A 25699-nucleotide genomic window follows, 5' to 3' on the forward strand; every position below is an offset into this window, starting at 1 on the left:
TCCGCTCCTCCCCTTCCTATATTATCTAAAATCTCTACATGCAAATATATTTAAGTCTAATTTTTGTTTTCTATTACAAATAAACTTTGGAAGACACATGATATTTAACTATAAGTCTTTTTGTGTACCTGACATTCTTACAGGCTTAAATGAAGGCATACGTTCATTTAAAACTAACCAGTATCTAATATGTATAAATACAGATGGTACCCTAGAGATGAATTTTTCTACTGATATTGTAAAATCACATCTCTTTAGAATTAGATTATATGTCTTAATATATCATTTAAAACTTTGCCATGAATTTCCTTAGAGTGTTCTCCTGGAATGTAAGAGGATTTAATCAACATTTTAAAAGAATTAAAATCCTGAAACATCTCATAAAAAAAGTGCCAACTAGCTTTATTTCAGGAAACTCATGTAGCAAAAATATTTGCCAATAGAATCAAGATAATGTGTTAGGTGTTGAATGTCATTCATCATTGAATTCTAAGAGCAGAGGCACATCCTTTTTAACTCATAAAAATTTGACTTTAAATATATACAGTCTTGACCTGATCACAAAGGAAGATACATTCTTGAAGGCTGTTTCAACTAAAAAATGTTAATTCTAAAAAGTATTTACAGTCCAAGTGGAGGTAATTCTGAATTTTTTTTTCAAGACATTGCAGACATTCTTTCCAATTAAAAAGGCATTCCTGTAATACTGGAGACGATTGGAGTACTATACTAGATATGTAATTGGATTTGTCCAGATGTCTAAGACCTAGCTTTCAAAGCACAATAGGCCAGCCCTCATTTATTAATGAATGAATTTATTTAAAAAATATGTGGAGATGGTGACACCCCACGGAGGATGACTATACATGTTTCTCTACATTACATTCATCTTATTCCAGAATTGATTTTTTCTTGTGTCTTCAGAGCTGATGGCAGAATGCCTAGAAGTAGCTATTGATAATAAATTAATTTTCAGATCATGCTCCAGTTTACTTACCATCAATGCAGGTTACAAGTCATTAAAATCTTTTAGGTCAGGGGTTCTCAAACTTCATTGTGCTGCGACTCCTTTCTGACAACAAAAATTACTAGACAACCTCAGGAGGGAGGACTGAAGCTTGAGCCCACCCAAGCCCTTCTGCCCTGCACGTGCAAGAAGGGAAAGGGGGCAATGGCAAAGACTGAGCCCCACCGCCCCCCGGTGGAGTGGGGTGGAGCACAAAGCTGAAGCCCAAGGACTTCAGCCCCAGGCAGAGGGCCTGTAACCTGAGCCCTGCCACCAAGGCTGAAACTCTGGGGCTTTGCATTTGGCCCTGGCCGGTGGGGGCTTGAGTTTCGCCTTTGATTCCAGGCCCAAGCAAGTCTGACAGCCTTGGCGACCCCATTAAAATGGGGTCATGACCCACTTTGGGGTCCCGACCCACAATATGAGAACCACTCTTCTAGGTGGAATCTGAGCACTCTGTTACTAAAAGATGCAAAGTTTGTTCCACAGTTGATTTAGTCATCTCTATCTTTTATACAAGAAAATAAGCATCCATTTACCTCAGATACCATCTTTTGGGAAGCTCCGATAGCTGCATAAGGGGTAAGTGCATAAAATATGTCTCCCAAAGAATAGACGATAGCAGATTACAAAATGTTGTATAGAAATCTGCCAGAAAGGCAACCATCTCAGGGCCTTGCTGGAATTCATATTTTTATAGCCTGTTTGATCTCTTGTGTTGTGATAACTTTATCCTAAGACGGGTCGGCAACCTACGGCACGTGCGCCAAATGTGGCGCGTGAGCCAATTTTTGATGGCATGCGGGGTGGTCTGAGCCACTCAGCCTGCCACTGCTCTGGGGGTTCCTGCTTCTGGCGCCTTGCAAGCCAGGGTCCCACTCAGCATCCGCTGTTGGCCTGGGAGAAGGAACCCCAGATTGGCAGCGGGCTGAGACCCCAGCTGGCAGGAGCCGGTGGTGGAAACCCACAGCAGTGGCAGGCTGAGCTGCTCAGCCCGCTGCCGCTCTGGGGTTCCCACTGCTGGTCCCTTGCCTGCCGGGATCCCACCGCCAGTCCCACTCAGTGCCCGCTGCTGGCCTGGGTGAAGGAACTCCAGGCTGACAGTGGGCTGAGACCCTAGAGGGGAGCTGGCGGAGATGCTCAGCCCACCCCTGAAACCCCAGAGCTGGGTGGGTTGATCAGGGTTTCTGGCTGCTGGCCCCTTGCCTGCTAGGGTCCCCGCCGCAGCCCCACTCACCTTGCTTCCGGTTGGAGTTCCAGCAGAGGCCCCCTGCCAGACAGGGTCCAGGCCTCTGGCCCTACCAACCGCCAGCTCCACTCACCTCGGCTGCTGCTCTGGGGTTCCAGTGGCTGACCTCCTGCCAGCTGGTTAACAACTGATCACTCAGAAGCCTGTGTGCAGCTTGAAATATCCAAATATGTGCCACCAGACATTGGAAAACTCAGCAAGGAAAAGCAAGGGCAAGGATCATACTAAATTAATAAGATCTGCATTTTAATTTAATTTTAATAAAGCTTCTGAAATATTTTGAAAACCGTGTTTACTTTACATATAACAGTAGTTTAGTTATATAGTATAGACCAGTGGTCCCCCAGGGTGGTGCCTGCGGGCGCCATTGCGCCCGCCGGGGCATTTATATGCACCCGCCTAGTGCCTAGCTGGGGAGAGAAGCTGTGGCCCTGCGCCTGCTGGGAACAGAGAACTCAGGCTGCGGGCATGGTGTTCTGTTCCCAGGTGCGGGGCCTGCCTAGTACCCAGTAGGGGAGAGAAGCTGCGGCCCCGTACCTGCCGGGAACAGAAAACTCCAGGGTTGTGGGCGCCGGTGTTCTCAGTCCCTGGCAGGTGTGGGGCTGCAGCTTAAGCTGGAGAGAGCCACGGCCCCCACACCTGCCAGGGACAGAGAACTCCAGGGCTGCAGGTGCCAGTGTTCTTGGTCCCAGGCAGGTGTGGGGCCACGGCTTAAGCTGGAGAGAAGCTGCGGCCCCAGGTCTGCCTGGGACAGAGAACTCCGGGGCTGCAGGCCCGTGTTCTCGGTCCCAGGCAGGTGCAGGACCCGCCTAGTGCCCAGCAGGGGAGAGAAGCCGCGGCCCCACGCCTGCTGGGGACAGAGTACTCTAGGTCTGTGGGCACCGGTGTTCTCTGTCCTTGCGGCTTCTCTCTGGCTTCTGTCTGGATTCATATTATGTAATATTAAATATGATGGTGTTTGTATTATTAATGTACAGCTACAAATAAGCCTTGAAAAATTGTTGGCGCCCGCCACACTCTTCTGAAAACATGAATGTGCTACTAGCCACGAAAAGGTTGGGGACCACTGTTATAGACTTTTAGAGAGATCATCTAAAAAACGTTAAAATGTTTTACTAGCACACAAAGCCTTAAAATTAGAGTGTATTCATGAAGACTCACACCACTGCTGAAAGGTTGCCGACCCCTGTCGTAAGACCACCCCGTCTGGCAGGGGCTCAGAGGTTGGATCCTTTGGGAAGAAACATTCTCCTCTGTGAGCCTGCAATTCTGTATCGCTAGTGAAATACGATTTTAACCATTACTCTAGATTGGCAGACTTTAAGGATAAACTCCCCTTGAAGACAGAGCCCAATTTCAGTCCTTCATTCAGGAAAGCAGACTAGCAGCAGAACCATCCCTGCACGATGAGGTGGATGCAGCAGACAGTATCTAGAGGGCTAGCCCCTGGTATAGTTCTGAGGTGTGATTCTTGGCTTCACTCTTTGGGGTTCCCCAGGAGGTACAGAATACCACGAAGGATTTAGGATTTGACTCAAACTTGTTCAGTGATAATACTGATGAGTCTCTATACTCATTGAAGGATTCTAGATCAATGGTCTCCAAATTATGGAGTGTGCCCCCATAATGGGGCACAGAGAAACATTCAGGGAGGCAGGGAGGGAGTGCCACTCAGCCCTGCTCTGCTCTCACTCCACTCCAGCCCCAGCCCTGTTCCCAGCTGAGACCCTAGCCTCCGGCCTCGGCCTCCAACCACAGTCCGGCCCTGGCCCTACTCCCAACAGAGGTACCTGCCCTCAGGCCTGGTCCACACTACGCTGTTAAACTGATTTTTAACAGCGTTAAATCGATTTAATGCTGCATCCGTCCACACTACACTGCTCTTTATATCGATTTTAAGGGCTCTTTAAATCGATTTCTGTATTCCTACAAAATGAGAGGAGTAACACTAAATCGATATTACTATATCGATTTAGGGTTAGTGTGGATGCAAATTGACATTATTGGCCTCATTATTTTACAGTAGCTACCCACAGTGCACTGCTCCAGAAATCGAGCTAGCCTTGGACCACGGACGCGCACCACCAAATTAATGTGCCTAGTGTGGACGCGCACAATCGACTTTATAATATCTTTTTATAAAATCGATTTAAGCTAATTCGAATTTATCCTGTAGTGTAGACGTACCTTCAGTTTCAGGCTTAGCTCTGCTCCTGGCCATGGCCTCAGCTGCAGCTTTGGCCCTGGCCTTGGCAACTGGCCCCTGACCCCGCTCCCCGGCCCTGGCGGGGGCGCGGACAGATTGCATTATGAGTAAGGGGGGCATCACATAAAAAGTTTGGGGTCCACTGCTTTAGATCTATCCTACTCTTCTTGGGAACCACACGTAGGCATATAGGCCAAGACTGCTCTCTCCACAAATATTCTACTACCCGCATCCAGCTGAGCCATCACGCAAGTATCATAGAATTTAGAGACCTTAATTTGTGGTCCCCTCTGTTATCACAATCTCCACCCATTTCCACACACCCACTAATGGCTACTTTTGATGTCTCAATTGAGAAATGCCTACCTTTGTTGATGCCAACTGCTTCTGTTCCCTCCATCTTTCGGGCTGTCTCCCACTTTTTGCCCACAATTCAGACTGTCATGATAGGTGGCTTCTAGATGGTTACTCCATCAAATTGCCTTCCCTTCTAGGAACCGTCTCATGAGGAGATTCTTCACTGGGAAGCAGATTCTCCTCTCTAGCGAGGGGCAACAGAATGAGTGCCACTTCAGTATCAAAGGAGAGGGTTTCTATTCCCCATATTTCTTCACTCCCGAAGAAAGATGGAGCGTGGAGACCCATTCTGGTCTTTCGACAATTAAACATCTTTATTCAGAAAAGTCAGAAAATTACTTCAGTTCCTGGTAGTTCAGACACTACAATTCTGACTCCTTCTCTTCGGACTAGCAACAGCACCCAGAGTATTCATGAAGATTTTCTCTGTGGTGCAGCCCAAATTAGATGTCACGGCTATGCAGACATGGATGACTGGCTCCTAACAAGTCACTCCAACCATGAAGTCAGGTCAGTGACTTTGTTTCTGCTGCATTTGCCAGCAATGCTGGGCTTCTACATGAGCAAAAGTCCATTTTGACCCCCCATGCAGACAGTAAACTTTATTGGAGCAACTCTAGTCTTAAATTCAGCAAGAACTTTCTTTCCCACAAAAAAAATTCAAGCACTATGCAGTCTGATAACACAGATTACTTGGAAACCAAAAACTGTGGTCAAAATATGCCTTTCCCTAACAGGCCACATGGCCTTGTGTACTTACGACATCATTTGCCAGACTTCATTTATACTTCCTATAAGCCTGTGTACAAGGGTTTCCCGGGGCTCGACCCTCTCTGGGGCGGCGGGGAGCCACACCAGCTCACTACACACAGTTGATGTGGGGGAATTAGTCTGGCCATGGTGTCTCCCTCGGCAGCCCTTGCTTTAACAGGAACAAATACTGTAAGCCCAGGCCCTTGGTCAGGGCAGGGCAACAAATGCTGGGTCAGGAGTTCAGGCTCTCAGGCAGGGCTGAGCAGTAGCAGTACAATTAATAGTAAGCCCCAGGCCCTATGACACGGCGGGGCAACAATGCTGAGTCAGGGCTCTGGCCCTTAGTCAGGGCTGGGCAGTAGTAGTACAATTAATAGTAAGCCCAGGCCCTAGGTCAGGGCAGAGCAATGCAGAGTCAGAGTGCAAGCCCTCAGGCAGGGCTGAGAAACAACGTAGGCCCCAAGCCTCTAAAGGCCTGGGAGTGGGGGAGACTGCCACCCACGAGTTGGGTGGCAGGGGGGACACAGGCCCTCCCACTCTACTGCGTCCCAGCCCGGTGCCCTAGCAGCAGCAGAAGACATGCTGCTTAGTCAGTGGGGATCCTGGCCGGAACACACTGACATCGGCTCTGGGTGTGCTGCAGCCAGACTAGGGTCAGCTGCCCCCAGTCTATTTCCAGACTCCCCTCGGGTAGTACCTGGGTCAGGGTATTGTCCTCTGGGGAGGTCCAGCACCGTGGGTTCCTTGGGGTAGCAAGCACAAGGCAGGTCTGGCAACTCCTCCGGGTAGTGAGCACAGGGCAGGCCCAGCCAGTCCTGGCGACCGCCTTGGACCGCAGAGTTTTCTTAACCACAAGCTAGGTTGGAGGCGTCTGGCCTCTCTGGCGGCTTGGGCTTACTGAGCGCTGAGGGCGAGCTTTTATATCTCTGGGTCGCTGCCTGACCCTCTGAGGGGCAGGCTCTGAGCTCCCTAGCTCCGCCCACTCCGGCCTCCGGATGGGCTCCTCCTGCTCCAGGGCGGCGGGAAGCCACACTGCCTCACTGCAGCCTGGCTCCGGTTGATCTACTCACCAGACAAGGACCACGTGAACTCCAGAGTGACTGTTCCTACCAGGGTCATTGCCTCTTTTACCTGATGATTGAACCTGGAATGAGTGTGAGTAAAAGTCAGATATACCAGGGTACAATCCAGACTAATGAGTAGATGTGTCACCCCTGCCCTCTAACCTGGGGTTCCCTTTACAATGCCTTGCAGCTGTAGCCTCCAATCTGGACTGCTCACAAACAGCTTCCAACATGCAAGTCACTCCCAGCTATGTCTCTGTGCTGCAGCCAGCCTGCCGCACTTTGGCTCTTACCAGCATTGTTTATACTGCAGGGTGACCCCTACACATTCCCAGTCTTAAATCCCCCTCCCACCCACCCTCCCCAAAAAACCTACCTTTTGTATTGCTCAGCCCCCTCCTGGACAATACAAATTCAAATAAAGTCCTTGTTTCTTTTAATAGAAATAATATGCCAACACCTAGTTACCCCTAATGGAATCTTACAGACACTTCACTTTAAACACACAGGATTATATAAAACAAGTTTGTTAACTACAAAGGGAGAGATCTTATGTGAGTAAAAATAATGACGCATAAAATTCAGAATGGTTACAAGAAAAATAAAGATAAAACACCACTGGAGCCTAACTTATTGAACTATGTTAAATTCAAAGCAAAAAGTTCTCTCAGCATATGCTCTCAGCAGTTTTACCTACCAGACTTTCTAGGTCAGAAACCTTTCCCCTAGTCGAACGCTGCTTCCTTTATCTTCTAGATGCCATGAATGATGTGGGCAGGGAGCAGGGAGTGCCTTGGGTGTTTGTCCCTCTTTTTAATAGTACCAGACTCCTCTTGGAAAATATTTTCCAATTGAGATTCAGGAGGCGAAGTCCATATGGAAGCATGTTCCCCACTGTTTTTTGCTCACCTATTAGAGCTTATTTTGTTTCCCTTCCTGCTTGATTTGCTTTGTTTGAGACAGGCCTGTATACCAATCTCATTTTGGAACATGTGTTAAGAACACCATGCAGTGGAATCTTATATGTTTATATACCATGTTGCCTAGACCATTCCTGACAGGTGTTTGTCCAACCTGCTCTTAAAAATCCCCAATTATGGAGATTCCACAATCTCCCTAGGTAATTTATTCCAGTGCTTAACCACCCTGACAGTTAGGAAGTTTTTCCTCATGTCCAGCCTAAACTGCCCTTGCTGCAATTTAAGCCCATTACTACTTGTCCTATCCTCAGAGGTTAAAAGAACAGTTTTTCTCCCTCTTCCTTGTAACAGCTTTCAAGTACATAAAAGGTTATCATGTCTCCTCTCAGTCTTCTCTTCTCCAGACTGAACAAACCCAATTTTTTCAATCTTCCCTCATAAGTCATGTTTTCTAGACCTTTTAATCATTTTTGTTGCTCTTCTCCGGACTTTCTCCATTGTGCCCACATCTTTGCTGAAATGTGGTGCCCAGACAGGACATAATACTCCAGTTGAGGTCTAATCAGCGCAGAGTAGAACGGAAGAATTACTCCTCATGTCTTGCTTACAATACTCCTAAGACATCCCAGAATGATGTTTGTTTTTTTTGCAACAGCGTTACACTGCTGACTCATTTAGCTTGTGATCCACTATGACCCCCAGATCCCTTTCCACAGTACTTCTTCCTAGACAGTCATTGCCCATTTTATATGTGCGCAACTGATTGTTCCTTCCTAAGTGGAGTACTTTGCATTTATCCTTATTGAATTTTATCCTGTTTACTTCAGACCATTTCTCCAATTTGTCCAGATTATTTTGAAATTTAATCCTATTCTCCAAAGCACTTACAACCCTCCCAGCTTGGTATCATTCACAAACTTTATAAGTGAACTCTATATGCCATTATCTAAATCATTGATGAAGATATTGAACAGAACCAGATCCAGAACCGATCCCTGTGGGATCCCACTCATTAAGCCCTTCCAGCCCTTCCAGTTCCAGTGACTGTGAACCATGATAACTACTCTCTGGGAACGATTTTCCGACCATTATGCACCCACCTTATAGTAGCGCCATCTAGATTGTATTTCCCTAGTTTGTTTATGAGAGGGTTGTGAGAGATAATATCAAAAGCCTTACTAAAGTCTAGATATACCACATCTACCACTTCCCCTGTATCCACAAGGCTTGTCAAAGAAAGCTATCAGGTTGATTTGACACTATTTGTTCTTGAAAAATCCATACTGAATATTACTTATCACCTCATTATTTTCTAGGTGTTCGCAAATTGATGTCTTAATTATTGGCTCCATTATCTTTCCGGGTATGGAAATTAAGCTGACTGGTCTGTAATTCCTCGGGTTGTTCTTATTTCCTTTTTTATAGATGGGCACTATATTTGCCCTTTTTCCAGTCTTCCGGAATGTCTCCTATCTATGACTGTTCAAAGATATCTGAGCGATTAGCAATTATCTCCTTAGTCAGCTCCTTGAGTATTCTAGGATGCATTTCATCAAGCCCTGGTGATTTGAAGACATGTAACTTGTCTAAGTAATTTTTGACTCGTTCTTTCCCTATTTTAGACTCTAATCCTACTTCATTTTTACTGTCATTGACTATTTTAGACATCCAGTTGCCACCAACCTTCTTGGTGAAACAAGGACGTCTTAAGCACCTCTGCCATTTCCACAGTTTCTGTTATCGTCTTTCCCCGTCATTGAGTAATGGGCCTACTCTGTCCTTGGGTCTTCCTGCTTCTAATGTGTGTGTAGAATGTTTTCTTGTTACCCTTTATGTCCCTAACTAGTTTGATCTCATTTTGTGCCTTGGCCTTTTTAATTTGCCCCTACATACTTGTGTTGTTTATATTCATCTTTTGTAATTTGACCAAGTTTCCACTTTTTGTAGGACTCTTTTTTTTTTTTCCTTCGAGTTTTAGCTCATTGAAGATCCTGGTTAAGCCTGCATGGTCTCTTGCCGTACATCCTATCTTTCCTAAGCAGTGGGATCGTTTGCTCTTGTGCCCTTAATAGTGCCTCTGGCCAACTGTCTTCAGTTGGTTTTTCCCCTTAGACTTGCTTCTCATGGGATTTTACCTACCAACTCCTGAGTTTGCTGAAGTCTGCCTTCTTGAAATCCATTGTCTTATTGTGCTGTTCTCCCTCCTACCATTCCTTAGAATCATGAACTCTGCGATATCATGATCACTTTCACCCAAGTTATCTTTCACTTTCAAATTCTCAACAAGTTCCTTCCTCTTTGTCAAAATCAGATCTAGAACAGCTCTTGCCTAGTACCTTTCTCCACCTTCTGAAATAAAAAAAATTATCTCCAATACATTCCAAGAACTGGTTGGATAATCTGTTCCCCGCTGTGTTATTTTCCTCAACAGATGTCTGGGTAGTTGACATCTCCCATCACCACCAAGTCCTGTGCTTTGGATGATTTTGTTAGTTGTTTAAAAAAGCCTCATCCACCTTTTTCCTGGTTTGGTGGTCTGTAGTAGACCCTACCATGACATCACTCTTGTTTTTTTACCCTTTTTATCCTTACCCAGAGACACTCAGCAAGGCTCTCTTATTTCCTCAGAATCTGCGGATAGTCTAAGATGACTGAGGTATCTCCTGTCACTGAAGAACTTGGGTCTTTCCTTTCGTTCCGTGAAGTCCATTTCACAGTGATCAATGCCTTCCTTCTTCAATTAGATGGATGCTCCTTTTTATTCACTCATCAACAGATTCCTGAAGGGGTTAATTAGGACCTTTCTTCCAGTGGTCAAACCTAACATCTCGTCCTGGCAATACTCGCCAGCACTTGAACTTTTGGCCACATGCTCTATGTCCCATCTTTCCATGAAGGTCACATTTTTAGTTGCTATTATTTCAACCAGAAGGATGAATGGGATGGGAGCACTCATGGCTGATTCACACTATACCATTTTTCACAAGGTCTCCCTTCACCCTCATCCTAAATTCATCCCTGAAGTAATTTCAGAATTCCATGCCAACCAACCTGTCCACTTAGCTGTGTTATTCCTGAAACCCCATGCTTTCGTTGAAGAGAAAATATTTCATTCTTGAGATATCTAACATGTCCTGGCATTCTACCTGCAAAGGACCAAACCAATCAGAAAATCATCAAGACGATTTCTTGCTATAGCAGAAGATTACAAGAGCAAGCAATCTTTTCAGAGAATCTCTAAATGGATTTTGGTTGCATCATCATGTGTTACCATTGAATGTATGTGCCTCCTCCAGAAGGGTAAGGGCATACTCCACAAGAGCACAAGCTGCTTCCACAGCATCTCTACAGGAGGTACTGATATTGGACATATGCAGAGTGGCTACCTGTTGTTCCATTCACAAAACATTACTCACTAGTTCAGGCCTCCACTTCAGATGCAGCTGTGGGGACTGCAGTTCAAGCACCTTTACTGCTGACATCCTCAGACCTGCTTCAGGTTTGAACACTGGTTGTCAGTCACCCGTGTGTGGCATACACATAGGGATAGACATTTTAAGAAATAGAGGTTACTTACCTGTAACTGGAGGTTCTCTGAGATGCGTAGTCCCTGTCTGTATTCCACTATTAGGCCTCCTCCCTCTCTGCTTCGTAGCCTATCGGCTTCATGGTAAGAACAGGAGCTGGAGTGGCATCAGCCCTCACTGTGTCTTATGCCCTTTGTCTGGAACATATAGAGGGACATTGCTTGTTAAAACTCTCCAGACTCTGGCACATGGCACACATGCATACCTACACATGGAATACAAATAGGGAACACACTCATCTTGAAGTACATCTAGTTACAGATAAGTAACCTCCATTTTTTCTGAAACAAGAGTGACCAGATGGAGATGTATTCCAGAATGGTTTATTCAACAATATTCTGAAAAATTAATGTAGACATGGCTTAGAATAAAATTTGAGTTTAGTGAACATGAGCTACCTAAGGCCAACCTGCACTTGTCTACTTGGCTTCTCCAAAAAATCCTCAAGAATTCCCATGTGTAAACACTTTTTATCTTTGCCTGAGGATTCCGGAATACATTCCATCTGGTCACTCTTGTTTCAAATAAATGGGGGTTACTGTGACATTGCACTCCATATGTTTATGGAAATATGCATATGAGTGTAAATATAATGTAACTGAAATATGCTTTATGCAAAAGGTCTCTTGTAAGGTATCATTACAAAGCTTATGATCTACTGAGTGTGTTCATCCTATTTGTTTGCATGTATTTCTATGTCTGGAGTTATGAGAATAAGATATAAACTTGTATTACTAATGTAAACATGTTAAGCGGAAGCCATTAAGGGTGCTTCAGAATCCATGAACTGTGAATGGTTTGTTTACCTGCAAGCCTTCCTATGTATGTGACTTCCAGCTACTAGGCTATGAAGAAGGAGGTCTTACAGTGACATGTGTTCATGTCACCTGAACTGGAATCCATTTTAAACATGGTGCTTTTCCATTTAGAAGGAGGGATTGGGATCCAGAGAGGAAAGATTCCCGCCTTGTGCCACAGCTATAAAAGGGAGTGGAACAGAATAAAGGGGGCTGCAGTCATGAGAAATCCCCTAGTTACCACCTGAGCTTACACTAACTGTATCAGGGGAAAGGATTGGGCCCAGACTAGGAAGGAGTTAGTCTGTGAAAGAAGCTTATTGAACCATCTCTGAGGATGAGATTTACCTGTATTCAGTTTTTTAATGTATAAGCTTAGATTTGTGTGTTTTGTTTTATTTTGCTTGGTAACTTACTTTATTCTGTCTGTTATTACTTGAAACCACTGAAATCCTACTACTTTTTTCTTAAAATCATTTTTGTTTATTTTTGAACCTGCAGCTTTGGGGACATAGTTCAGACCCTGGGTCTGTGTTGCAGCAGGTTTGCATGTCTGGCTCAACAAGTCAGAGTTCTGGAGTCCCAGACTGACAAGGAAAAGGCTCAGAGGTAGTTTCAGCACATCAGGTGACAGTCCCAGTCTCTGTGACCGAACTGTCACGGTGGCTTAGCTGAACAGGATCTGTGCACAGCTGATTGCTTTGAGACACTAGTAGTGATTTTAAGTGAGTTTTCAGTGTGGTGGTTGGAGAACAGACAAAGTGGGTACTGGTTTGTTATTTTCTGTTTATTTCGGGTGAGGGAAATAAGCTCAGGAAAGCAAGAAAATGACTACCAGTGAGGCAGCTGCAAAACTAGAGCTGGCCAGACTGGAAGCAGAAGAAAAGGACTTGAGTTTCAAATGTGGCAAGCAGAAATGAGGCTCAAAGAAGCAGCTGCAGTCAGGGAAACCATGGAGGCCCAGAAACAGGCTCAAATTGAAGCACAAAAAGCTGCCACCTGCAAGCCCTGTACCTAAAAGACAAAGAAATTGAAGCTCCAAAAGCTGCCCTGCAGTTAAAAACAGAGAAATGCAGGCCCAAATTGAGACACAGAAGCATGAAGCAACAATGAGTCCTGTGGCCTTGAAGACTAACATATTTATTGGAGCATAAGCTTTCGTGGGTGAATACCCACTTCATCTGACCCATGAAAGCTTATGCTCCAATACATCTGTTAGTCTTTAAGGTGCCACAGGACTCATTGTTGCTTTTGAGAGATCCAGACTAACACGGCTACCCCTCTGAAACTAGAAGCATGAACTGGCTATAATGGAGTGAAAGAGACAAAACCCTTCAGCAGTTGGCTACTTCCTCAAAAATCTGTAAGTGGGAGTAGTTGTCCACACTATGATGATCCAGTGATATTCCTGAATATTTGGTCACCATTGGGAGACTGCACTCTCCATGCAATTCCTGAAGATCAAAAATGACCACTTAAGTTGCAAAACTGATGGGGAGAGTTCTGGACATATTCAGTAAGATACCTATTCATGATGCTTCACACTATGGTAAATTTAAGGAACTGGTTTTGAAACAGTTTCAGATTACACCTGAAACCTACAGTGTTAAATTCAAGAGTCTTAAGAGGGGTCTGGATTGAGTAATGTGGCTTATGTAAATGAAATGAGAGATTTGTTAGGCAAGTGGGTGGGGGAAAAGACATTACAAGCTCTGAAGAAGTGTGTGATTTGGTTACTCAGGAAAAGTTCCTGAATTTGTGCAGTGGTGAAGTAAAACAGTATTTGTGGGACAAAAAGATGAATGCATGGGGGAATTAGCTGGGTTTGCAAACTCTTATGAGCAGTCACAAGCTGCAATTAAACATAAACCACTGCCAGAGGGTACAGGTTGATGGAAAGCAAAATCACCCTTTTACCCCTGTGGAAAAAAGGAGGCTGGGTGTTCACCTCCCCATCTCCCTATTACTCATCCCATGTCTCCTGTTAAAGCAGAGGAGCCAGAAGGTGCTATCATTGTAAGTCCACTGAGCACCTGAGGAATAAATGTCCTTGGCTGAGTGGGAACAGGCAGCAGGTAATTAATGAAGCTGCTGCTTCTCAGAGCTGCCTCTTTGCACACAGGATTTATAAAGGTTGCTTCTACACAATCAAGCGGTGAGCATATGCATGCTGTTAAGCTTAATGGCAAAGTGCTGCAAGGATGGAGAGACATTTGTGCAGAAATTCTGTAGTCAGGAGGCACCTGATCCAGGCGAAGGATTTGTTACTAGGAAAAATGGCAGAATTAAATTGGTGAGAGTTAAAGTCCTTGCACATTTAGCTGAAGCACACATGGAAACTGGTGATTTGGAGGCTAAACTGACTGTTGCAGCAGTCACACAACTTTGCACTGTTTCTACTAGGAAATTATTTTTTTATGTGCAGAATCTGTCTCAGGTTTGTTAGCATCAAGAAGGAATCTTGTGCTAAAAGCCCCAGGGGGAGGCTGAAGTCACATTTGCTGCTGGGGAAATAGGAGAATGTTTCTTTAATTCCTCTGTAGCAATGGAGAAGGCAGCTTTGGGGGCAGGGATGGTCATAACCAGTTCCGTAGCCCCCGCGCTCAAGACAGGTTCCGTGGGAAGGACTGGATAGAGCCTGCTCTTGTCCTGTGATCATCTCCCTGGGGAGGGGATGTTCCACCTTGTAACAGGGAGGCCTTCCCAGCTGCTGACTGCCAGGAGGTTGCAGGTCAGTAGGGGACAGGTCCTACCCTGGGGTGCACAGAGACATGTATCCTGGAGATGGAAGTTGGGGTCCTGGTGACTGCTGTGGTGGGAACGACCCCAAGGACTCTGTAGCTGGAAGCAAGCCAACCAGAGTTAAGGGGGAAGAGGGGTTTGCTGGCTAGTGAAGGGTCTGTCATAGCTGGTAGCTATGAGCCCACAGCTGGATCAGGGTCAACTTCCTTCTGGGGGTGACACAGGATTGTGTGCCTCAGAGGGGAGCCCAGAGAGAGAAGTCCAGACAGAAAGTGATGGGGAAGGAGGTCTGCCCACCTTTTGTAGGGAGACTTTTTCCCAGACCCCTCACCTGTCAATCAGTTTGTAGGGAAGACTGAGGGTCAGATCTCCTAGAGGGGAGAGTCCACCCAGCTGAACTTTGGGGACCAGAGAGTGGGGTAACCGAGGGAATCTTAACAGTCCAAAGCACTCTTGAAAAAATGCTGTTCCTGCTACCCTTGTGAGAGATAACACTCTGTCCAAGGCTGGAAGAAGGAAAACTTTGCATTTTGGAAGCTTCACAGGAGGGTGGGGTCCAACACAAAGAGTCCAGAGGGAGGTCCAACACAAAGAGTCCAGAGGGAGGCATGGTTGCAGTGCACCCTTTCCTTGCCCAAACCTCAAACACATGCCTGAATTGAGAGCCTTTTCCAAAGAGGCAGAAAATCTTATTTGAGTACTTATCATGGTACACAAAGGGATTGAAAAATGGAAGAGGCACTGAACAAGCCAAACTGTGTGAGAACAAAGTCCATCATAAATTGGCTATTAATCTTGTGTCTTTTGCTACTTCATCTTTGGGTCAAACCGGTAAACCCTTTTGTCATAAACAGATAAGTAAGAGTTAATAGAACAGGAGTACTTCATGTCTCTTTTGCCTGGAAAGGGTTAAGTTCAGTGAGCCTGGCTGTCACCTGACCAGAGGACCAATCAGGACAGGATACTTTCAAATCTTGAAGGGGGAGTTTGTGTGTGTGCTGTTAGTTTTTGGTGGTGGTTCACTCTGGGGGCTCAGAGGGACCAGACGTGCAACCAGGTTTCTCTCCAATCTCCCCGATACAGCTCTTATAAGTTCAGAATAGTGAGTACTAGGTAGTTAAAGCGAGTTAGGTTATGTTTGTTTTCTTTATTTGCAAATGTGTATTTGGCTGGAGGAGTTCAAATTTGTATTTGGCTGAAAGGATTTTAATTTGTACTTGTATACTTAGGCTGGGAGAGTATTCCCAGTGTCTATAGCTGAAAGACCCTGTAAAATATTCCATCTGAAATTTACAAACATAATTTTTACTGTTTTTCTTTCTTTAATAAAAGCTTTCTGTTTAAGAACCTGATTTTTTTTATTCTGGTGAGACCCCAGGGGACTGGGTCTGGATCCACCAGGGAATTGGTGGGGAGAAAGGAGGGAAGGGAGAGGGAGAGGTTAATTTTCTCTCTGTGTTAGATTACTTTCTCTCTCAGGGAGAGTTAGGGAGGGGGAGAGAGAAGGGGGGGGGAGGTGAATTTTCCTCTCTGTTTTGAATTAAGGAGTTTGAATCAATGATCTTCCAGGTAACCCAGGGAGGGGAAGCCTGGAGAGGCAACGGTGAGGGAAAGGGTTTACTTTCCTTGTGTTAAGATCCAGAGGGTCTGGGTCTTGGGGGTCCCCAGGCAAGGTTTTGGGGGACCAGCGTGTACCAGGCACTGGAATTCCTGGTTGGTGGCAGCGCTACAGGTTCTAAGCTGGTAATCAAGCTTAGAGGAATTCATGCTGGTACCCATCTTTTGGACCTAAGGTTCAGAGTGGGGAATTATACCATGACACCTTTAAAGATGTGTAATGTACCTCATTTGTGGAAAAAAAAATTGTACATGCTAGGGATGGTAACAAGACAATCCCATAAGCATGTTGCTTCAGGTTATACCTGTAAACAGGCTTGGAGTTTGGCACAGCAGCAGAAGCATAACAGGCCTACACTGCTTTGTGGAGGAGGAAACTGAGGCACACCGCCTCGTGGCATTGGTGGCTAAATGCCAAGACACCTACACTTAATAGACATTGCTATCTGCATACTGTTAGCAGTACTGCACCCCAATGTGTTTTCAAGCATCCAAACTTTGCTAGGACACCTGTGAATGACATCACAGGGTTTAAAGGTACAGAGAGGGTGTGTAACCAGAAACAAACTGGAATTTTACATGTCTGCCTCCGCCATGGACAGTGTCCAAGACTCTGCAGTAAGTTCAGGAGGAGGGGTGTGACATTGCGTTCTGTATATGGAAATATGCTTGAGTGTAAATATAGTTTAATTGGAATACTTTATGCCAGGGATCAGCAACCTTTGGCCCGCAGCCCACCAGCGTAGAACCCTGGCAGGCCGGGGTTTGTTTACCTGCCACGTCCACAGGTTGGCCGATGTGGCTCCACTAGCCACAGTTGGCTGCTCCAGGTCAGTGGGGCCGAGGGAAGCAGTACGGGCGAGGGATGTGCTGGCTGCGCTTCCGCAGTCCATTGGCTTGGAGTGGTGAACGTGGTGAGTGGGAGCTGCGATCAGCCGAACCTGGGACACAGCAGGTAAACAAACCGGCCTGGTCTGACAGGGTGCTTACCCTGGCGGGCTGCGTGCCAAAGATGGCCATCCCTGCTTTATGCAAAAGGCCTCTTGTTAAGGTATCATTAAAAGCTTATGAGCTACTGAGTGTGTTCATCCTATTTGGTTGTGCATATTATTTCTATGTCTGGAGTTAGAATAAAATATAAACTTGTATTACTAATGTACATATATGTCACAGTGATCACTCTTAGTTTATCACATATGAGAACTAAGACTATGAAATTAAAGATTAAAAATTAATTTCAGACTATAAGAGCATTAATATTTCTAATATTATAGTTAATTTGTGAGTTTTTGTTCCAAAGGAGAGAAAAAACAGCATGGATAGATCTTAAATTGAAATGAATGATGTTAGAACCTTTGCCAGTATTATTACAGAATTACAAATATTGTTAGTCACACCTCACATTTCATGACATAACCTAATTCCCTGTGAGAAACAGAAATTCTCTTCACTTCTGCATGTGCAGCACTGCAACTGTTTCACTGGCTAGGGCATAATGGGTATTTCACTTTTTCTGAGAGTTTGGAAGTGCCTGCATCTTGCTATGGCACGTTAAACAGACTACCTCACTGGTCTGTTATACTGGATAGTAGTCAGTAGATGGCAGCATTTGTGATCATTGCTCTAGTCTTTCAGGCCAAGGGAAAAATTTTCTAAGCAGAATGAAACACCCTCAGACGTGTACTGTGTTCTGTTAAGCATACTTTGTTTTACTAAATTGAGATTGCACATATTACCTGCAAATCATAATAATAAGTCTTCTAACTTCCTCTCACCAATGTAATATATAGTCTAGTTTTTCAGTTTTTTTTAAATAGGGCTTAGTTTGCGGAGTATGCACAGGTATTCACTGCTCAGAAATGTAATGCAGGTTCAAGATTGACTGGCAGTGCCTTGTACCTTTGTAGCATGTGAAATGCACCTATACTTAAACCTCTGAAAACTAGGAAATATAGATTTAAGGTAATGTCTCCCCCACCACACTTGCACACAACCTTAATTTTGCCCCTAGAGTTAGCATTGCCACAGGGACTAAGTCAACCCCGACATCTCTCTAAAATAATCTGCCAATTTCTGTATTATGTCAATAAAATGCTGTATCATTATCCCTCTTCATATACTCCTGCTAACTCTAAGACTCTCACAGTGTTAGGTGTACATGTGGTGATCCAGAGATTAGTTGCAGCAAGGTACCAGAGTTCACAGTATCATCTGAGGAGAGGTGCAGTTGCTGCTAGAAGATCAGGGATCCCTTTTTTGTTTTGCTGTGCAATGTTGGAGGCTTGAGTAGGTAAACATAATTGCCTCTCCTGGTTCTAAAAATCTGAGGTATGTCTTCACAGCAAAAGATCTGCACAGGCTAGCCCACCTGAGCTAGCCTTAATCCAGCCAGCTAGAGGGGTAACAATAGCAGTGAAAACAGTGGCATGCAGGCTCAGGTAGTACCAGCCTGGCACAGACCCTGGGTACATACTCTGCTCGCTAGGGTCTGAAGTCTGCGCTGCACTGTCTTCACTGGCATCGTTACCTGCGCTAGCTGGATTCTAGCTAGCTTGGGTAGGCTAGTCTGTGCACACAGTTTTTAACAGAGAAAGTATCAAAGTCTCAAATAGTCTTAGAGTTACTGGGATGCTAGTATGACTGTCACAGTGACCTTCCTATGCTCACATCACTAGCATGTCCAGAATTAAAGGAATATGAGAGTGATTGACCCCTTTCTTACACTCTGTACTGCCATTTACACAGAGATGCACCCTCTCTGCCTTCTGTGCTACACTGTTGGTCTTGGAAATCTAGCATTTTGGTGGATCACATCACCATACACTACAACAGTGGTTCTCAACACTGGGAGACAGTGAGCGGTCCACCAAGCATGACCAGCATTAGACTTGCTTGAGCCCAGGGTAGAAAGCTAAAGTCCTGACACGTGGGTCTGGAGTCAGGGGCATCAAGTCTCACTACCCGGGACTGAAGCCAAAGCCTGAGGAACCTAACTTCGCAGTGCCCCGCATGGTGTGAGGCCCTGGATAAGTGCTCTGCTTGCTTCAGCAAACTACAAGTATGGCTACACTTACAGCTGTACAGCGCTGGGAGTTACAGCTGTCTTCGTACAGCTGTGTAGGGAAAGCGCTACAGTGTGGCCACACTGACAGCTACCAGCACTGCAGTGTGGCCACATTTGGAGCGCTGTTGGGAGTGGTGCATTATGGGTAGCTATCCCACGGAGCACCTCTCCCATTTTGGCACCGTGGGTTGTGGGAAGGGGACGGAAGGGTGCGGGTCATTCCGCTTTCTGTCCCAATGCCACGTGATGCATCGCTTCACATCCCAGCAGTCACTGTTTTTCCATCCACATTTGGCGCCATTCTGAGTCTCCCAACAGTTTCTGTGCAGCGCGATTTCTGTGGGAAATGGAGCCCAAACTGCTGAGGACTTTGCTGATGAGCGTCACCAGCACATCACGTTTGGCAGTTGAGCTATTCCTTCAGCTCCAAAGTGACAATGAGGAGTCCGACGATGATATCGAGTCGCCTGACGCATATGACACTAAATTGCTTGTGGCAGTAACGGAAATGCTCAGCACCGTGGAACGCCGCTTTTGGGCTCGGCAAACAAGCACTGAGTGGTGGGATCACATCGTCATGGAAGTCAGGGATGACAATCAGTGGCTGCAGAACTTTCGGATGAGAAAAGCCACTTTCATGGGACTGTGTGCTGAGCTTGCCCCCACCCTGCGGCGCAAGGACACGAGATTGAGAGCTGCCTACTAGTGGAGAAGCGGGTGGCTATTGCAATCTGGAAGCTGGCAACTCCAGACAGCTACCGATTGGTCGCGAACCAGTTTGGAGTGGGAAAGTCGACCATTGGAATCGTGTTGATGCAAGTTTGCAGGACTATTAATCGCATCCTGCTAAGAAGAACTGTGACTCTGGGGAACATGCAGGACATTGTGTATGGCTTTGCACAGATGGGTTTCCCTAACTGTGGAGGGGCGATAGATGGGATGCATATTCCTATTCTGCCATCACACCACCTAGCATCTGAGTACATTAATCGGAAGGGGTATTTCTCTATGGTTCTCTGGGCGCTTGTGGATCACTGTGGGCGTTTCATTGACATTAACACAGGTTGGCCTGGAAAGGTGCATGATGCACGCATCTTTTGGAACAGTGGCCTGTTCAGGAAGCTGCAGGCCGGGACTTTTTTCCCAGATCGGAAGATCACAGTAGGGGACGTCGAAATGCCCATTGTGATCCTTGAAGACCCCGTTTACCTGTTAATGCCTTGGCTCATGAAACCATATACAAGGAAGCTTGACAGGAGCAAGGACTGGTTCAACTACAGGCTGAGCCGGTGCTGAAGGACTGTAGAGTGTGCTTTTGGGGGAAAGCAGCATCCTTGCGGTTATATCCGCGTGCTGTATCCTCCATAATATTTGTGAAGGGAAGGATGAAACAGTCAGGAATGGACCTCTGAGATTCAACGGCTGGAGGCTGAATTTGCACAGCTAGAGAGCAGGGCTACTAGAGAGACCCAGCACAGGGCTACAAGGATTAGGGATGCCTTGAGGGAGGAATTTGAGGCTGAAAACCAACAGTAATGTTTGGTGCCTTGCACAGGAGTGAAGTGCAGTGGTTACAATGTTAGTAGGAATCTGTTTTCCTGAAATGATTTGCAGTGCCTGTTTCTTTCTTGGGCTATGGTATCTTTCACTTTCTGCAATAATAAAGACTGTTTTCAAAGCCAAGAATTCATTTATTGAAAAGAAAATAACTTTCTTGACAGACACAGAACATTTTGGGAACCTAAAAGGGCAGAGGGGTGATGTGGTGAACTGTACAGTCACAGGTTTGAATATGTCCTGTCCGGAATGCTGTGCAATAACTGCTGCACTTCAGGATGAAAATACTGCATGGTGATGGGGGTTGAGTGCAGAGGGTAAGGGTCGTCGTTCTCAGGGCTGGTTGGTGAACGTACAGGTGTTGGGGGCAGCCGGTGGTGTTAAGAACCTGGATGCTGGGGAAGGGGTTTGGAGCTGCCATTGGGGCCCAAGGGAAAGAGCTTTGGGACGGGGTGGGGCCGGCACGGTAGTGCTCTGCCTGCATGGCTACGAGTGACTGGATAGAGTCCGCTTGGTGCGCCAGGATGCTTATCAGCTATTTTGTGCTTTTCTTCTTAGCCGCTGTGTTCTCTGGCGGAGCCTGCTTTCCCTTTCCCTCCAGTCCTGCAGTTTTTTACCTCTCTGGCAGAGTGATCCATAACTGCTTTCAGCGTGTGTTCTTTGCTTTATTGTGGCTTCTTCCTGAGGTTTTGTAGCCTCTGAGCAGTGGATGATCCGGACTGTCAAGTAGTCAAGGACACTTTTCAAAAGGCAAAAATGGCAACAGTTAACAGAGGCTGCATTGTTTATAATCTCACCCAGACAGTTATCCCCACACAGTGAAGGAGTTTACAGTTTTCATTTTAGCATACTTTTCCCATACCAAACAGAGCGCACATAACCCACAGGAGCCACGAAATTGTGAGTAAGGGGGACTGATTGCTTCAGGGATGTGCAGGGGTTTCTGTGCGTTGGGGAAAGCAAACTTCTGCAGGGGGCATCTACACGGAACAGTCTCCCAACATTTTCCACAGGAGTTAATCCTGGAAGATATCTCGCTGCTGCGGGTCACCTGGGAAGAGGGGAGGGTCTTCTGCAGCAATGCGGATTCCCCCCTGACCCCTATGCAGCTTGCCTGTGTGCAGCAATGGTCCCTCCACCCCTCGCAGCACAGTGGCATGGACGCGTTAGCCTGACTGGGACAAGGACCACAGTGGCTCTCCCTATAAACTTGCGCAAGTGCATTGCCCACGCTCTGGCTGAAACTTTCGAAGAGATTATCGAGGCCGATTACCACGACATGATAGACCACATCAATGGGCTATTCCACATCTAGGCATGCATGCATGCATGCAGCCTTACCCTCCCTCCTCTCCCAAAACATTTCCATCCTGAAAATAAAAGCTGCTTACCGGGAACCCACTCCTCTGCTTGTCCTTCACCAAGTACCGGCTGCTGCGACTGGCTACCTTCCTCCTGACTTGAGAAGAGCTCTTGGCTGCATGCCTCCTGGGACGCCGGGGTATCTCCCTCCACCCCAGTACCCTCACTCTCAGTTTCCTCCCCCTCCTCTTCTTCCCCCCCTGCCCCTCTCTGAAGTGTCCATCGTGGTTGTCAGATTGGCAGTGGGGTCACCCCTAAGTATCGCGTCCAGCTCCTTGTAAAAATCGCAGGTCGTGGGGGCAGCACCGGAGCGGTTGTTTACCTCGCGGGCTTTGCAATAGGCACTCCACAGCTCCTTCACTTTAACCCTGCAATGCACCGCGTCCCAGTTGTGGCCCCTTTCCAGCATGGCCCTTGAGATCTGCCCATAGGTATCGTAATTCCTACGGCTGTGACTGCACAGCTTTCACCCCCAAACACTGATGAGGTCCAGCAATTCGCCATTGCTCCATGCTGGGGCTCGTTTTGCCCATGGAGGCATGGTCACCTGGAAAGATTCTGATTGCACTCCATACCTGGCTGAGCAAACAGGAAGGGAATTTTTGAAATTACCAGGGCATTTAAAGGGCGGGTCACCTGAGGCCAGGGCAGTAGAGTGCGAACTGATGAACAGAGTGGCTGAACAGGCATTCTGGGATACCTCAGAATACTCTGGAGGTCAATTACAGCACTTTTGGTGGCCACACTGACGGAGCAGCGCTGCATCACCAGCGCTGCAATCGTTATTCCCCAGGCAGAGCAGGAGTACAGCCAACGCTGCAGCCAGGGAGATGCAGCCCTGTATGTGCCTTGCAAGTGTGGACGGTAAGTTGCAGCACTGTAAACCCACCACCAGCGCTGCAACTCTCCAGTGTAGCATACCCTACGCCCATATTTTAAAAGAAAAACCAAAAAACTGGACTATTTGTTACATTGGTGAGAGGAAGTTAGAGGACTTTATTAATGATTGGCAGCTAATATGTGCAATCTCAATTTAGTAAAACAAAGTACCCTTAGACATATGCTAAGCATATTTCATTCAGCTCAGTGAAAATTTTTCCCATGCAGTGAAAGACTAGAGCAAGCCTGCACAACATACGGCCCGCGGGCCGCATGTGGCCCACAGAGGCTCACTGTGCGGCCCGCGGCGGGATTCAAAAGGCTCTGAGCTGCCCGCAGTGGCGGGGAACTCATACCTCTTTAAATCTCAGCCGTGGCTGGGATTCAAAGGGCTCTGGGCTGCTCGCAGTGGCAGGGAGCCCAGAGCCATTTAAATCTCAGCCGCGGCCAGGATTCAAAAGGCTTTGAGCTGCCCACAGCCGCGGGGAGCCCAGAGTCCTTTAAATCCCAGCCTCGGCCGCGATTCAAAGGGCTCTGGGCTGCTCACAGTGGCAGGGAGCTCAGAGCTTTTTAAATCCCAGCCACGGCTGGGATTCAAAGGCTCTGGGCTTCCCCCAGTGGTGGGGAGCCCAGAGCCATTTAAATCTCAGCCACAGCCGGGATTCCTAGGGCTCTGGGCTGCCTGCAGCGGCGGGGAGCTCAGACCTCTTTAAATCTCAGCCCCGGCCCGGAATCAAAGGGCTCTGGGCTGCCCGCAGCCACAGAGATCCCAGAGCCCTTTAAATCTCAGCTGCCAGGGCCGGCTTTAGGCCAATTCATCCAATTCCCCTGAATCAGCCCGCCCCTAAGAGGGCCACATGCCCAAGCCCCAGTACGGTGTACCGTCAAAAGCCATTGCGCTGTAGCAGGGTGGCCCAGCTTCCCCAGGGGCAATTTAAAAGGCCTGTGGCTCCCAGGCCTTTTAAATTGCCACCAGAGCACCACTGCTGGACCCCTGGGGTAGGGCTGTGGGGCTCTGGGGGCTATTTAAAAAGTTTGGGGTTCCTGTCGCTTCTACCACCCCGGCCCTTTAAATAGCCACCGGAGCCCCACCACTTCCCCAGGGTTCCCATGGCTATTTAAAGGGCTGGGACCGTAGAAGAAGGGGAACCCCAGACCCTTTCAATACCCCCAGAGCCCTGGGGTAGTGGCGGGCTCTGGGTGCTATTTAAAGGGCCGGGGCTCCAGCTGCCTCTGCCATCCCTGTCCTTAAATAGCCACTGAAGCCACACCGCCCCAGGGCTCCCTCGGCTATTTAAAGGGCTGGGGAGGTAGAAGCAGGGGAGCTGCGGGCTCTTTAAATAGCCCCCAGAGCCATGGGGTAGTGGGGGGGGGGTGTCTCCCAGATGCCTTTGCTGCCCTGGTCCTTTAAATAGCCCCTGGAGCCCCACTACTTCCCCAGGGCTCCTGCAGCTATTTACAGGGCTGGGGCAGTGGAAGCAGGGGAGCCCCAGGCCCTTTAAATAGCTCCTGAGCCACGGGCTGCTACTGCTACCCTCGTGGGGGAGGCAGGAGGAGGAGGCACTCACCGTACAGGATGGGCTGTACCCCCTGTACCTGCACCAGTTGCCCACAGCCAACCCCCACCGCACCTCCTGCCCTGCCTGCACCAGTTCCTGACTGCAGCCAGCCCATCTCCAGCCAGCCCCTCACCCCTGCCTTGTCCTGCATTCCTTTGTCTCCAGCCCTGCCAACCCATTCTGCACCCCCCTGTGGCCCTGCCTGAAGCCAGCCAACTCATCCCATACACCGTCGCCAGTGCCCCACGCCCCTTGCCCAGCCTGCAGCAAGACCCTACCTCCAGCCACCTCCCCCCACTTCCAGCCAGCCCCATGTGCACTGGTGCCCTGTAGTTCCCAGGGAAATAACCCTGCACACCTGCTTCAATGAGGTGGGCAGGGAGCAGCTGGGACCCACACATGCACCCTAGCACACCTTCAGGGAGTGGCGGAGCTCATTTCTAGTTCAGACACATCTTTTTTAAAAAAAACTTTAGGCAGGGTTAACATACATCTGTACTTTCCCGGACATGTCAGGCTTTTTGGATCTTAAATCGCCATCCAGGAGGAAAATACAGACGTATGGTAACCCTACTGGTACGAAAAATACATACTGTGGCAGAACTTTTTATAGGGAACCGGTTGCTAAGAAATGAAAGGCTTTTTTTTTACGTGTTTTTTTTTTTTCAGTCATCCCTGCCGGGGCCCTGCCGAAAATGTTCGAATTGGGCACCACACTTCCTAAAGCCGGCCCTGCCAGCTGCGGACGGGATTCAAAGGCTCTGGGCTGCCCACAGCCGTAGGGAGCCCAGAGCTCTTTAAATCTCAGCCGTGGCCGGGATTCAAAGGGCTCTGAGCTGCCCGCAGAGATTCTCGGCTGCAGCTGAGATTTAAAGGGCTCAGGGCTCCCCGCCGCCACGGGCAGCCCAGAGTCCTTTGAATCCCGGCGGCGGCTCCAGCGGATGTGCTGGGGCTGGGATTTAAAGGGCTCGGGCTCCCCT

The 25699-nt window shown here is 47.4% G+C and overlaps 1 protein-coding gene across 4 annotated transcripts in view; it reads left to right on the forward strand.

The window, feature by feature from the left end:
- UBAC2 (UBA domain containing 2) overlaps positions 1-25699 on the forward strand; it is a 181367-nt gene that overhangs the window by 53871 nt on the left and 101797 nt on the right. The gene's annotated exons all lie outside the window — the stretch shown is intronic.

The sequence above is a fragment of the Gopherus evgoodei genome, chromosome 1, assembly GCF_007399415.2.
Source record: "Gopherus evgoodei ecotype Sinaloan lineage chromosome 1, rGopEvg1_v1.p, whole genome shotgun sequence".
Taxonomy (NCBI): domain Eukaryota; kingdom Metazoa; phylum Chordata; order Testudines; family Testudinidae; genus Gopherus; species Gopherus evgoodei.